Below are 15770 nucleotides of genomic sequence, written 5' to 3'. Positions count from 1 at the left end.
CACTTTCACTTAGCCAGAGGAGTTTGACAGTCGGGCTACTATATAGCCCCTGGTGGCTCCGCGCTCATCCGAATTCGGGGCGCGTACATGCCTGGCCAGGAAACGGACTTTCGTTAAGGCGGAGGAATCCCGAAGATTCTGCTAGGTCATCGAGTGGTTGACCAGTCTCACGCTATATCATGACAGTTAGTTTTCGGCTTTCTCTACTGAGGTGCTCGTCCGAATGAACTAGGGCACAATCATAGTAGTTCTCCTGGTGCCGCCCTAGCCGATAGAGCGGAACGTAAGGCAGCAAAACACAGGAGCCGGGCAAACCCAACATTTGACCAAAGACATGATTCGGAGCTGATGCATATAAGGCCAAACTCGCGACGTCGAACACTCCCTAAGGTATTCGGTATTTATGATGTAAACCAGGCTAAACAGTGCCCTTTGCAATAAGCCCCTGGTGTCCAGGTGCATGCAATATTCTGACGTGGCCACATGTCAATACGTCAGCATCCTTCTCAGTCGTACTGAGAATCCGGGGGATGTGTATCAACAAGAGACAATAAAAAAAGGTTTACGCAGGGTCTTAATCTACAAAGAATCCTTGGAACGGGTCCCTGCTGCACGTCTGCGCCTATGTCTCCGTTGTGCCGTATCCTGGACGGGTGTAGCACGATGGTCATCTGAAAAAGAGAGGAACTTAGTTGAAAAGTTGTCGTGCAAAAGGTAGGTTATACTAAATAAACCATGTATAGTTCCAGATGAGTAAAGTTGAGCCTAATTGTCACTTATTCACACGCTTGAGCCCCTTGTATTGTTGTAGGGGTATAGCCATCAAACCTGTATCAATTATATGTAGCTACGCCGGACTCGTCTAACCATGTCCATGGTCTTAACGACCTGTCAGATGCTCTAGTTGGTGAGGCCGTCTAGTGTGCGACTGCCAAGGCAGCCGCATGGTCTTCCGCGCGCAAGGAGCGCTCAATATTTCCATTTACTATAATGATGCCACGTGGACCAGGCATCTTAAGCATGAGAGAAGCGTAATGCGGTATTGTGTTAAAGCGAGCGAACGCTTCGCGTCCAAGTAGTGCTTGATAGCCACTTTGGAAGGAAGCGATGTGGAAGGTTAACTTTTCGTTGCGGAAGTTATCGGGAAAGCCGAATATAACCTCCAATAGCAGGGAGCCCGTACAATGGGCTTCTGGGCCTGGCGTTACTCCTTTAAAGGTAGTATTGCTATGGCTGATTTTTGTTGGGTCTATCCCCATTTTGCGGACTGTGTCGTGATATATCAGGTTTAAACTACTGTCGCCGTCCATCGGGACTCGTGTGAAGTGGTATCCGTCAATTGTCGGGTCTAACACCAAGGTAGCCCATCCTGCATGCCGGATACTTGCCGAGTAATCCCGATGGTCAAAGGTGATCAGTTTGGACGACCAGTGGCAGAACTCCGCGGTGATAGGCCCTGGGGCATGTGTCTCTAGGAGTGCCGCTTTGTTTATCCCCTTCATCACGTGTAACACGTTTACTATTTTGACTTCTGGTGGGAATTTCTTCTGTTCGCCAGTGCCTTGCTTGCGAGGCTCGTCCTCATCTTCGCTTGGTGTATCCTGCCCCTTGTGTTTGGCGTTGAGTTTGCCAGACTGCTTGAAGACCCAACATTCTCTATGGGTATGATTTGCAGGTTTATCGGGGCTGCTGTGGATCTGACATAGTTTGTCCAGAATCTTGTTCAGGCTGGACAGTTTGTCTCTGTTGCCTTTGGAGGGCAGCTTTTGCTGACCTGGCCGAGAGCTTCTGAATCCGGCGTTTACCGCCGTGCTCTTCGGGCTGTCTTCTTTATTCCGGTGCTTGTTTTTGCTGCGTCCTGGCTTCCCGTTTCCGTCCCTGACTTCGGATGTACTTGGGATGCTGGTGCTGCATCGGGCTAACCAGCTGTCCTCGCACGTGCAAAAGCGGGTCATGAGGCTTGTTAATGTTGCCATTGTTCTCGGCTTTTCTTGGCCGAGGTGTCTGGCAAGCCATTCGTCTCGAACGCTGTGCTTGAAAGCTGCTAAGGCTTCGCCGTCCGGACAGTCGACTATTTGGTTCTTTTTAGTGAGAAACCTGTTCCAAAGCTTTCGGGCTGACTCTCCGGGCTGTTGAGTTATATGACTTAAATCATCTGCATCTGGTGGTCGGACATAGGTCCCTTGAAAATTTGCCCGAAAACCGTGTTCAAGCTCTTCCTAGCTTCCAATGGAGTTTTCGGGGAGGCTTTTAAGCCAGTGCCGAGCTTGCCCTTTGAGCTTGAGGGGTAAGTACTTGATGGCGGGGAGATCGTCTCCTCGAGCCATGTGGATATGGAGGATGTAGTCCTCAATCCAGACCCCAAGGTCTGTCGTTCCTTCGTACGCCTCTATGTTTACGGGTTGAATCCCTCTGGAAATTCATGGTCCAGCACCTCATCGGTGAAACATAGGGGGTGTGCGGCACCCCTGTATTTGGGTGTATCGTGGTGTTCGGATTTTTGTTATGTTGCATTGCGTGCTGGAGCGCGCTTGCTTGGCCCGTAGATGGATCTGGTTGCGCCGTCCTTTTGATGCGAGCCCTCACGTGGATCGCGTACTGGCTTGTGTGCGGCGTCGTTTTCCGCTCTATGTTGGCCACGAGGTCGTCTATCCGACCGGATGGCTGTTTTGTTTTTTGATTGCGGGGGATCTAAGGCCTCATCATCGAATTCAGGTAGCAGCTTTCGCTTCAGGTAGCTCTTTGTGTGGCGACTACCACCGTACTTTGCTGCAGTGTGGAGTACTTCACTCCATCTAATTCTAAGTGTGTCTTGTGCAGCCCTGAGCCTTTGCTTCTGCTTTTTTAGACTCCTCGCAGTGACAACAAGCCTTTGATGGAAATTCTGTTGCTACGGGTGCCTGTCCGGTGTGATATCATCCGGACTGTTATCTTCGCCGGAGATGGGTTGCTCGGTTTGATTCTTCGTGTTGCCGTGGTCGGACGGTGGTTCAATGCTGTGTTTGTCGTCCGCTGGCTCACCCTGCTCTATCGCTGGGTCTATATGATCGATGTTTCTGCCGAGGCGGGATTTGGAGCGGCGCTTACGCCGCCACTTTGACTGCTTCTCGAGGGAACGATCCTTCGCTGCGTCCTTCCGTTCCTCGTCGTCGTTTTCTTTGGGTGTGTCCACCATGTATACATCATATGATGAAGTGGGCGTCAAGTGCCCTGTGGGCAGTGGCTCCTGCTCGTCTCCTGCATCGTCGTCCATACCGTCGATGTCTTCGGAGTCGAAGTCGAGCATGTCGGTCAAATCATCGACAGTGGCTACTAAGTGGGTGGTGGGTGGGCGGCGGATTTCTTCGTCATCCGCGTCCCAATCCTGTCGGACATAGTTCGGCCAGGACTCTCCTGACAAGGAGAGAGACCTTAATGAGTTCAGTATGTCGCCGAAGGGCGAGTGCTGCAAGATATCCGCGGAGGTGAACTCCATGATCGGCGGCCAGTTGGATTCGATAGGCACGGGCACAGGCGGTTCGGAGTCCGTGGCCGGGGAAGAATCCGGCAGTTCGGCGTCACGGCTCCCGTGAAGGGTAAGGTCGGTATTTGGCTCGATCGGCGCTGAAGATGTGGCCTCCATGGCGGGGTCTATCCACACGTCCATGGATGGCGCAATTGGCTCCGAATTGAGGGTCGGAGCGGTTGCCGGTGCGGTCTCCTGAACACTGTCCAATGGTAGAGCTAAATCATGCTCATCGTGACCGTGCGACACACTCGGCAGGGGCTCGAATCCATCAAGGATCAAGTCTCCACGGATGTCGGCCGTGTAGTTTAAGCTTCCAAACCTGACCTGGTGGCCAGGGGCATAACTCTCGATCTGCTCCAGATGGCCAAGCGAGTTGGCCCGCAGTGCGGAGCCGCCGGATACAAAGATCTGTCCAAGGAGAAAAGTCTCACCCCAGACTGCATCGCTATCGATGATTGAAGGAGCTATCTAGCCTAACGATGACGACACAGAGGAACTCTTAATGAAAGCACCAATGTCGGTGTCAAAACCGGCGGATCTCGGGTAGGGGGTACTGAACTGTGCGTCTAGGGCGGATGGTAACAGGAGGCAGGGGACACGATGTTTACCCAGGTTCGGGCCCTCTTGATGGAGGTAATACCCTATGTCCTGCTTGATTGTTCTTGATAATATGAGTAGTACAAGAGTTGCTCTACCACGAGATCGAAGAGGCTAAACCCTAGAAGCTAGCCTACGGTATGATTGTTGTTGTTAGTCCTACGGACTAAACCCTCCGGTTTATATAGACACCGGAGGGGGCTAGGGTTACATAGAGTCAGTTACAAGGAAGGAGATCTACATATCCATACTGCCAAGCTTGCCTTCCACGCCAAGGAGAGTCCCATACGGACACGGGACGAAGTCTTCAATCTTGTATCTTCGTAGTCCAACAGTCCGGCCAAAGGATATAGTCTGGCTGTACGGATACCCCCCTAATCCAGGACTCCCTCAGTGGGGAACCAAGAACAAGAAAATCAGTAGGGTATTTTATTTTCCCACACAAGACTTCAACATCTCTAACAATCCCAATTGGTGATATAGTGTCTCTATTAGCAAGTTTAATAGTAACATCTATGTCTTCTATTTCTGCGCGTGCTATGTCATTCATAATTTCTTGATGTAATGTGTAAGGAATAGCACTAAAACTATCACCTATGTCACATAAACCATTATAACAATGATCTCTTATTTTAACTGAGATGACATGCATGCCAACAACAGGTTTATGTTTATCCTTTTTATCAGGTTTGGCAATTCTAGCAGCTTCTTCACAGAACTAAATAACATGCCTATCCATATCTTCTTCCAAGAGATCTTTAACCATAGCAATACTAGGTTCTACTTTAATTTGTTCATCAGGTTTAGGTGTTCTAATATAGCTTTTGTTAACCACGGTTGAAACTTTAGCATGTTCCTTTATCCTAACAGGGAAAGGTGGTTTCTCTATATAAGCAGAAGGAACAACTGGATCAACATTATAAAGTATAGTTTCTTCTTTAACTGGTACTGGTTCTTTAGTTTCTTCTATAATAGGTTGGTGATATTTAAACCACTTCTCTTTAGGGAGATCAACATGAGTAGCAAATGATTCACAAAAGGACGCTACTATCTCAGAGTCAAGTCCATATTTAGTGCTAAACTTTTGAAAAGCATCGGTATCCATAAAACATTTAACACAATCATATTTAAGTTTAATACCTGACTCTTTACCTTCGTTGAGTTACCAATCTTCAGAGTTGCATTTAATTTTTTCCAAAAGATCCCACCAGAATTCAATAGTCTTCTTCATAAAAGAACTAGCACAAGTATCAAGCATGGTTTGATCATTACGAGAAAGCCGAGCATAAAAGTTCTGGATAATATTTTTTCTTGAGAGCTCATGATTGGGGCATGAATATAACATTGACTTAAGCCTCCCCCAAGCTAGAGCGATACTTTCTCCTTCACGAGGCCAAAAGTTATATATATAATTCCGATCACGATGAACTAGATGCATAGGATACTTTTTTTGGTGGAACTCCAATTTCAAACGATTCCAATTCCAAGATCCAATATCATCGCATAGCCTATACCATGCCAATGCTTTTCCCTTTAAAGATAAAGGGAAAACCTTTTTCATAACTTCATCCCTGGGTAAACCTGCAAGCTTAAAAAATCCACAAATTTGTTCTACATATATCAAGTGCATATCAGGATGTTCGGTTCCATCTCCTTCGTAAGGATTAGCTAGCAGTTGTTCTATCATACCCGAAGGAATTTCATATTCAATATTTTCTGTAGGTGTAGTAGGTTGAGGGTTACATAATTGTGGTTCCGGTCGAGGTGCAGATACCCTGAACAAACCCCTCAAAGGATTTTTTTTCCGTAGTAACAAGTGAAAATAAATTTCAGCACACTATATAAATGTTTCCTTACCAAATTCCACTTACCAAAGGCGCTTCACTCCCCGGCAACGACGCTAGAAAATAGCCTTGATGACCCACAAGTTTAGGCTATCAATTGTATCTCTTTTCGATAAGTAAGAGTGTCGAACCCAATGAGGAGCAGAAGGAAATGACAAGTGGTTTTCAGTAAGGTAATATCTGCAAGTGCTGAAATTGTAAGTAGCAGAGTAGTTTGATAGCAAGATAATTTGTAACGAGCAAGTAACGATAGTAGTAACAAAAGTGCAGCAAGGTAGCCCAATCCTTTTGAGGCAAAGGACAGGCCAAAACATTCTCTTATGATAAGCAAAGCGTTCTTGACGGTACACGGCAATTTCATCTAGTCACTTTCATAATGTTGGTTTAATTCGTGTTTGGTACTTTGATAATTTGATATGTGGGTGGACCGGTGCTTAGGTGCTATTCTTACTTGAACAAACCTCCTACTTATGGTTAACCCTCCCGCAAGCATCCGCAACTACAAGAAAAGTATTAAGAATAATTTCTAACCATAGCATTAAACTTTTGGATCCAATCGGTCCCTTACGGAATAGCGCATAAACTGGGGTTTAAGCTTCTGTCACTCTCGCAACCCATCATCTATTTGCTACTCCACAATGCATTCCCTTAGGCCCAATTATGGTGAACTGTCATGTAGTCGACGTTCACATGACACCACTAAGGGAATCACAACATACATACTATCAAAATATTGAACACATATCAAGTTCACATGATTACTTGCAACATGATTTCTCTCGTGACCTCAAGAACAAAAGTAACTACTCACAAATGATAAACATGCTCATGATCAGAGGGGTATTAAATAGAATATTGGATCTGAACATATAATCTTCCACCAAATAAACCATATAGTAATCAACTACAAGATGTAATCAACACTACTAATCACCCACAAGCACCAACCTATAGTTCCGGTAACAAGATTGAACACAAGAGATGAACTAGGGTTTGAGAGGAGATGGTGTTGTTGAAGATATTGATGGGGATTGCCCTCCCCAAGATGGGAGAGTTGTTGGTGATGATGATGACGATGATTTACCCCTCCGGGAGGGAAGTTCCCCCGACGGAATCGCTCCGCCGGAGGGCAAAAGTGCTCCAGCCCAAGTTCCGCCTCGAGGCAGCAGCGCTCCATCCCAAAAGTCCTCTCCTTACTTTTTCTAGGTCAAAATGACCTATATACCAGAAGATGGGCACCGGAGGTGGGCCTAGGTGAGCACAACCCACCAGGGCGCACCTGGGCTCCCTAGCGCGCCTAGGTGGGTTGTGCCCATGTGGTGGGCCCGCTCTGGTAGTTATTTGCTCCAATAATTCTTAAATATTCCATAAAAAATCTCTGTGAAGTTTTAGCTTGTTTGGAGTTGTGCAGAATAGGTAGCCTAACGTAGCTTTTCCAGGTCCAGATTTCCAGCTGCCGGAATTCTCCCTCTTGGTGTGTACCCTGCAAATTATGAGAGAAAAGGCATTAGAATTACTCCAAAAAGCATTATTATGAAAAAAAAACATCATAAATAGTAGTAAGAAAACATGATGCAAAATAGACGTATCAGGGAGCTTTCTTACCATAGCCCCGCCGCAGTCTGCATGCTGTCCGTCAACCACCTTCGGCTTCAGATCGAAGATCTTGAGACACAAGACGAAGTGTGGGTGATGCGAAGAAGAGCCTCACACACGACAATGAATGCCGATATGTGGAGGAAGGAATTAGGGGATATATCATGAAAATCTAGCCTGTAGTAGAACATCACGCCCCGGACAAAAGGGTGGAGGGGAAACCCTAGCCAGGCTCTGGGGTGGGGTCAACCTGATCCTTGTCAGGGATCCTATGCGCAATATCCGCGGACAGATAGCCTGCGCTCCGGAGGTCCTTGACATCCTTCTCGGTGATAGAGGAGGCCTCCCACTTGCCCTTGGAATCGGAACCGGCCATGGCTGGGGAGGGTGGTGGCGGTGAGAAAGATTAAAGTTTTTGGGGTGCTAGAGATTGGAGGTTGGAAGACAGAAGCTAGAGGAAGGGGTGGGGGAAAAGGATGAATCTTTATCTTCTTATAGATGGTGGAAATACCAAACGCCCCCCAGCCTTAAACCTCTCTTGTTCCCAACGAAATCATGTGTAATGCGCGGTTGGGTTACCCAACCATATTGATGATAATCCCGTAATGGGCGGGCATGATCTCTGTTTTGATAGGACGTGCCAATGGAGGCTAGACATTGAAACGCGAAACGGGAGGCGTGAAAATGGTTCAAAATATGGAAGAGTCAAGTGTGACGCTTCACCGAAAAAGTTGTCAGTAAAGGACACTGTTCCTATTTTGATGTTTTGCCCTTGTGGCCAAGGGTTGTATTGATTACCGTTGGAGATATAACTACTAAGTATAAACCGTCCAGGAGGGGCCGGGTTATACCTGTAATAAGTTATTCAGATTGAAGACCATGAAGACAAGGAGTATGGCGATTTAATATAAGAGATCTAAAAGCCCAGGGCCCAGAGGCGGATTAGGGCCCGTAGACATAAAGCACCATAAGGTGTGTAACTTGTGTTGTAAGATAGGAAAGAGTAGAAACCAAGCCGGACACGTTTATGAGCCGATCGGGATTCTGTAAACCGTCGGGCGTCAACCTGTGTATATAAAGGGACGACCCGGCGGCGGTTCAAGTACAAGAAACAACAACTCGAGAGCCAGGCAAAAGCGTATTCGCTCCCTGGTCATCGAAACCCTAGCAATCCCATCATAACTAGAGTAGGCTTTACCTTCACCGCAAGGGGCCGAACTAGTATAAACCCTTGCGCCCTTTGTCCGCTTTAACCCCTTTAAGCTAACTATGTTGCGATGGCTCCAAGACTAAGTCCTCACACCAGGACATCTGCCGTGACAATCCCACGACAGTTGGCGCCCACCGTGGGGCTATCGCACGATGGCTTCAAGTTCTTCGAGGGCAGCTTCGAAGGGCTCAAGGGATACGTTGTGGGCCGGATGATCAAGAGTCGTCGTGGCAAGCTCTGCATCGACGATGAAGGTTAGGGCCCCAAGGCCGGTTCAATTGAGTACGGATATCAGGTCCCTTCGGCGGTATTCACGTCTTCATTGGCAAGATCGGCGAACCGGGCCCTGAGCCGGACATCTGCACCGACATCGTCGAAACGGCTCAGCGTGTGAGACCACCCGGGTTCACCCTGCCATGAAGTGTGCCTTCGTGGGAGTCATCCATGGACTGGAATCTGTGGATAGATCGGTATCTGGTGGCGAAACTATCATTTACTCTAATGATGAGTCATCTACCGGAGAGACCGAGTCACTGTACCAACTGCAAGATGGCCGGTTTGGGGGTTGTTCCGACGACGATAGTATTCCGGACCCCCTTGATCCGCCGAGCTGAGTTGCAATCTTCATGGTCGGTACGCAGTCAGCGCAACATTCTTCAACCGCAGCAGCAATGATCTCCGGTTCAGCAGCAGCGACGACAGCTGGGGCAGGAGGCCCTGCTCCACCGCCGGCTTAGGTTTTGTCCGATTTGTTTGGCGCTTTGGCAACACTACTGGCGGCTGAAGTTAACGCGGCAAATTAGGATCAGCATAACACAGAAGTCACAAAAGTAAGGGATCAGATAGCTCAAGCCAAGGCAGATCTGGAAGCCGAGAACACCAGAATGGCTGCGGAGCGGGCCGAGTTGGATGCACAAGCTTATCGGCTTATGTTAGATCAGAACGCATCAAATGATGTAATGAGGAGAAGGTACCGGTCCCACCTGCCTCCGGTTTATGAGCCAAGGAATCTCTTTAGCACGCCAGGAGCAGGAACCAGCAACCAACCAGTGGTAAACCGGGTAGAAGCACCTGGAACGGGGGCGTCGGTTCAGCCGCGCCTTGTGGATCCGCCTCGTCAGAATATCCCGTCCCAGCGCGTGTCAACGCCTCCAGGTCATTACTCCACCCCCCTGGATAACATAGTCGCCGCCGCTGCACGATTGGCAGCCCTCCCAGTCGAAGGTGAGTCCCCCGTAGCGGTTGAGACGCGACGGGCTAGGGAGCTCCTTCAGACAGCTTTGACTCAGCAGCAGGCATATTCATACAGCCGCGAGAGGATTCATTCCACCCCCCGCCCAAGCCGGAGTTACAGCAGGCACTTTGATGAACCGGCTGTCTCAAGCAGTGCACGGGACCGTAACCCGCCTCGAGGGCATAATCCGGCAGGTGGTGGTACTAATGCTTAGGATTTGGTGGATCAGGGCAGAGCGCGTCGAGAAGCCGAGTTAGCGGCGCAGTACGCGGCCCGTCAGCTTACTTCGATTCGTCCAACAACTTCGGTGGAGCTAGGAGTTACCTCCAGCTCTTTGGGGGTGTCGTGTCTCGTCCCGGCTCTACGTAATGTATGGCTGCCCAAGGATTTCAAAGGACCCCGCAAAGTGCCCAATTATACTTTCGATTTACCCCCTGAGTCGTGGATCGAAAGCTATGAGATGGCAATGGAGATGCTGGATGTGGATGATGCGGCCTGTGCTAAATACTTCATCATGATGTTGGAAGGAACAGCTCGCACTTGGCTGAAAAGTTTGCCAGCTAACTCCATCGGGTCATGGGCTGTGTTAAAGGCCCAGTTTATCCAGAATTTCAAGGACACGTGCAAGCAGCCCATGTCAATTGTAGACTTAGCCGCCTGTGTCCAAGAAAAAGGTGAATCGACAACTCATTGGGTGCGTCGGGTTTCGAAAATCTCGCATTCATCGGACTGCATTAACGCTGATACAGCAGTCTTAACTTTGGAGAGCAATTGCCAGTTCATGCCTTTTAAGCTAAAATTGGGACGGCTCAAGCATCACTGCAATGACATGGGAACGCTTATGGCAGCTCTGGTTAAGTATGCCGACTCTGATAGTACCAAGGACCTCAAGTTTGATGATGAAAAGCTAGGGAAGGGAAAGAAGAGTGGCAGCAGCATAACCCGGCGGGTCAAGGAAACAACGGTAAGCGCAAAGCAGATAACAATTTGGATTTTGTAGCTAACACCAACACACAAAATAACAATCAGCGTCACAAGGGTAAACCGCCCCCGCGGGGTGCAGGGTCAAGTGTCAATCTCGAGCGCCTGTTAAACCAGCCCTGCGCAAGGCACGGGACACGAGAGAGACCAGCCACGCACCTTTGGAAGGATTGCTTTATTATGCGGGAGTTCAAAAACTTGGATCTTTTCCAATACGATCATGGGCTACCCGGTGGTTCAGGAGGCAGTTCTCATGGGCCGGGTTATGGTGGAGGGAGTTCCGGTTCAGGATTTCAAGGCAACCAGGGCGGACATAGCAGTCAAGGCGGTCAGGGCAACCAGGGTGGTTATAATCATCAGGGGAATCAGCAGCAGCAATCGGGTTACCAGAGCAATCCGAAGCAGTTGAATAGTGGGCAATATCATGTCTTCACCACTAGCTTATGCAAGCGTGATTAGAAGCTTCATAAAAGGGCAGTAAACTCCGTTGAACCGGAAGTGCCCCATTATCTGCGTTGGTCTAAACAACCCATTTTGTGGAGTCGAGAGGATCATCCACCCCGGGTTGATAATCCGGGTCATCTGGCATTGGTGGTGGCACCTCAGGTTGGGGGGTACAAGTTCACCAAGGTGCTCATGGATGGAGGGAGCAATATCAATATCCTTTATTATGAAACCTTCCGTCGTATGGGGTTGACAGATAAAAATCTTAAACCGTCGAACACTGTTTTCCATGGTGTGGTACCTGGTAAATCAACATATACAGTTGGTAAGGTAGCTCTGGAGGTTGCTTTTGGAGATGATCATGATTCAAGATCAAAGACATTGACTTTTGAAGTGGTGAAAATCAAGAGCCCATATCATGCCCTGTTTGGACGGCCAGCTTATGCTAAGTTCATGGCAAGGCCCTGTTATGTTTATCTGCAGCTCAAGATGCCAGGTCATAAGGGGACCATAACAGTACATGGGAGCCGTAAGATTGCTTTGGAATGTGAAGAAGGTGATGCGGCCTATGCTGAGTCGGTTTGTGCAACAGAGGAGTTGAAGTTCTACAAGGACAATGTTGATCCTGCAGATATAACTTCTCTGAAAAAGCCAACTACAGAGCATGATCCGGCCTTGAAGTTTAAATCGGCTGATGAGACTAAGCTGGTTGACTTTGTTCCTAGCGATTCATCCAAGCAATTCAGCATCAGCGCTAACCTTGATCCGAAATAGGAAGGCGCGCTCATCGAGTTTATCCGTGAGAACCGGGACATCTTTGCATGGAAATCTTCTGACATGCCAGGTGTACCGAGGAAACTCGCTGAGCACACTCTTAATATTGATCCTAAGTTTAAATCGGTCAGGCAGTTTCTCCGCCTCTTCAATGAAGAAAGGCGCAAGGCTATTGGTGAGGAGGTAGCCCGGCTCTTGGCTGCAGGGTTTATTGTGGAGGTTTTTCACCCTGAGTGGTTAGCTAACCCGGTGCTAGTTTTCGGTGTCAAAACCGGCGGATCTCAGGTAGGGGGTCCCGAACTGTGCGTCTAGGCTGGATGGTAACAGGAGGCAGGGGACACGAAGTTTTACCCAGGTTCGGGCCCTCTTGATGGAGGTAAAACCCTACGTCCTGCTTGATTAATATTGATGATATGGGTAGTACAAGAGTAGATCTACCACGAAATCAGAGAGGCTAAACCCTAGAGGCTAGCCTATGGTATGATTGTATGTTATGATTGTTGTCCTACGGACTAAAACCCTTCGGTTTATATAGACACCGGAGAGGGTTAGGGTTACACAAGGTCGGTTACAAAGGAGGAGATATCCATATTCGTATTGCCTAGCTTGCCTTCCACGCCAAGTAGAGTCCCATCCGGACACGAGACGAAGTCTTCAATCTTGTATCTTCATAGTCTAACAGTCCGGCCAATGGAGATAGTCCGGCTGTCCGGAGACCCCCTAATCCAGGACTCCCTCAGTAGCCCCCGAACCAGGCTTCAATGACGATGAGTCCGGCGCGCAGCATTGTCTTCGGCATTGCAAGGCGGGTTCCTCTCCAAATTCTGTGTACCTGTCGAAATAATGTCTGGTTTCTTGTGAATGTTTGTACCCCTTGGCTTCTACGCCCAATAATGGCCACTTTCCACGCGCCGAGCGAATGTGAAGAGCCAGGGTGTGTTCACATTTACCCCCTGGCTGTGTGAATGAGCCACCTATTTAAAAAGACGAGGATTCAGATCCAAATCACACCATCCTCCCTGCGAGCCTTCATCGGAGCGCACCCGACAGAGAGCCATTCCATTATGGCCGGTCGACGCAGCTCCTCCTCTCGCACCCCTAGCTCCAAGCCTGGAGATTGGGAGAGATGTTCCATCCCGCACAACAAATTAGTGATGCTTCAGTCCATGGGATTTCTTCCCCCGGCATACCTGGTCCCGGTTCGGGCCGGGCTTGCCACCTATAATGGCGGAGAGCAAGCGGAGAGCCTTCCCAATCCCTCCAAGGGAGAGCGGGTTTGCCTTGTCCCTTATTTGGTAAGGGGGCTCGGATTTCCAATTCATCCGTTTCTCCGGGGGCTCCTGGAGTTCTACGGCCTCCAGTTGCACAACCTTACGCCTGCCTCCATGCTGCATATCGCGGGATTCATAGCCCTTTGCGAGTTGTTTTTGGGATGTGAAGCCTATTTCGCTTTATGGAAGAAGTTGTTCTGCCTTGTGCCCCGTTCCGAGAAGGGGTCAATATATCAAGTGGGCAGAGCCGAAGTGTGGCGTATTGCCGGGACCGGATACTTGTCCGGGACCCCAAAGAAGACGTTCGAAGACTGGCCTTCGGAATGGTTTTATATAGAAGACGTCCCCCTCCCGGATCCTATTCGGATCGGCCTTCCTGAGTTTGACAATGCCCCTTTGAAGAAGCGCCAGAGCTGGCGTCCACGAAGCTCCCTGGAGGAAGATGACAGGGACATTCTTTACCTGATGAGCTGGATAAGTTTTTTAGCTTGATCCGGATTGACCATGATCGAGGTCATGGCCACATGCATCATGCGGGGGGTGCAGCCGCTTCAGTATAGAGGCCACCCCATGTGGGATTTCAACGGGGAGGATGACGCCACCCGCCACGGCCGCAAAGGGCCGGGATCGGCTGCTGATTTGATAAAGATCTTATCCACTTTGTACAAGGGAGAAGAGGAGGAATTCCTTCATGTCAACCCGCAGGGCGGATTTTCTATGTATAATCCTCCGAGCTGGGTAAGCGGAGACTTTTTATCGCCCATCCATTTCATATTCCCGTAGTTAAGTATTCATTCTAGCGATTTCATCGCAGGAGCTGCGCCAGGCTGTAAAGGAGATAAACAGCCCTCCTCCACAACTCGAGGACCCTGGGCGGTCCCTTGACCCGGCCTCCCAGGAGGATCCGGACATATCGGTGGAGCTGATCGATGGGGTATTTTACCAAGCGAGTAACGACAATGCTTTGGTGGCCATTACGGGTGATTACCCGGGACTAATTCCAGCCTCACAGGTGACTGAGACCGAAGTCCTAGTAGTTCAAAAAGGGATCCGTCCTTGCATGTTTTTGATCGCCGTATAACAACCGTGTTTTGCAGGGGAGGTCCTCGAGGTGGAAGGCCGATCCTGTGGCAACTAGCCAACAAGGGGCCGTGAGGCCAGGCGGGCTGAAAAGACCCGCAGTCCGGATTCAGACACCGGCGCAGCGGTACGGCGTGCCGTTTTTATTGTAAGACATTATTCAGAGGCATACTAGCGCCCATGCCTTCTTTCAGGAAAAAGAGCGCTCGCCGGACTATACCCGGAGAGGCTACCAATCGTGCCTCCACCAGCCAGGCTCCAAGGCCGGATTCGGAGGCGGGAACGAATACGAGGCGTGCGCCGGGCGCTCCTCTGACAGAGGATGCGGACAAACTGTCCGCCACCAATTCCGAGGTGGAAAGTGCCATGAACCACAGGCGTCGCCGGACTGTTCTTCGTGACGCTTGTTTCTCCCAAGAGGCATTGAATGCCTTCAACTCGGGAGACGCGCACCTCTGTGCCGCTCAAAATGTTCTAGCCAGAGCCATGGAGCAGTATGTAAAAGACATATGGGTGAGAAAATTTGATGATTATATATATCAGTAGCCCCTGAGACTTGAAACAGTTAGGATAACTGATTTAAGGATCAATTTTTATGCAGGTTTTTACAGAAAAGAATACTCAACTGTCCCAGGAGCTGGAAGAGTGCAAAGCCCAACTTCAGGCCGCACTGGCCGCAGCAGGGGAGCCCAAAGAGACCCACTCTGGTAACATATCTTTTGAATGATAAGTATCATTTAGAATGCAGCGTATATGCAGATCTGACGATAAAATTGCAGATGACGCGGGAGTAAATCCGGATAAGCAACAGCTCATACGCCAGCTAAAGGCTGGTGAGAACGTGCTTACGAGGGTGAGGCAGGAGAAAAATGATCTCCAAGATGCCAACACCAAGCTGAGCGTGGAACTACGAGATGTTCGCGCCCAACTCTCGGACTCTGTTAAGGAAAATCGGTGACTTCGACGCGGCATATTTAGTAAGTGCTTGAATGAACTTTAAAAAAGAGTTCGGCGAGGAAGCTGGCTAATAGAGGTATGTCTGTAGGTATGCTAACAGGTCGTCCTGCCGAGGAAATGCCCGGTTCAACGGGTGACCTTCTTCCCGAGCTCTCACAGCTGCACGAACGAGTTCGGCAGGTGATGCAAGGCGTCGCCCGGGCCTTGTGTCCATCCGCCTCCATACCCGAAGGCCTTGGAGAACTTGCAGAAAAGCTACAGGGAGCGCGGCAGT

The sequence above is a fragment of the Triticum urartu genome, chromosome 1 (assembly GCF_003073215.2).
Source record: "Triticum urartu cultivar G1812 chromosome 1, Tu2.1, whole genome shotgun sequence".
NCBI lineage: Eukaryota > Viridiplantae > Streptophyta > Magnoliopsida > Poales > Poaceae > Triticum > Triticum urartu.
This window is presented reverse-complemented; position numbering follows the sequence as displayed.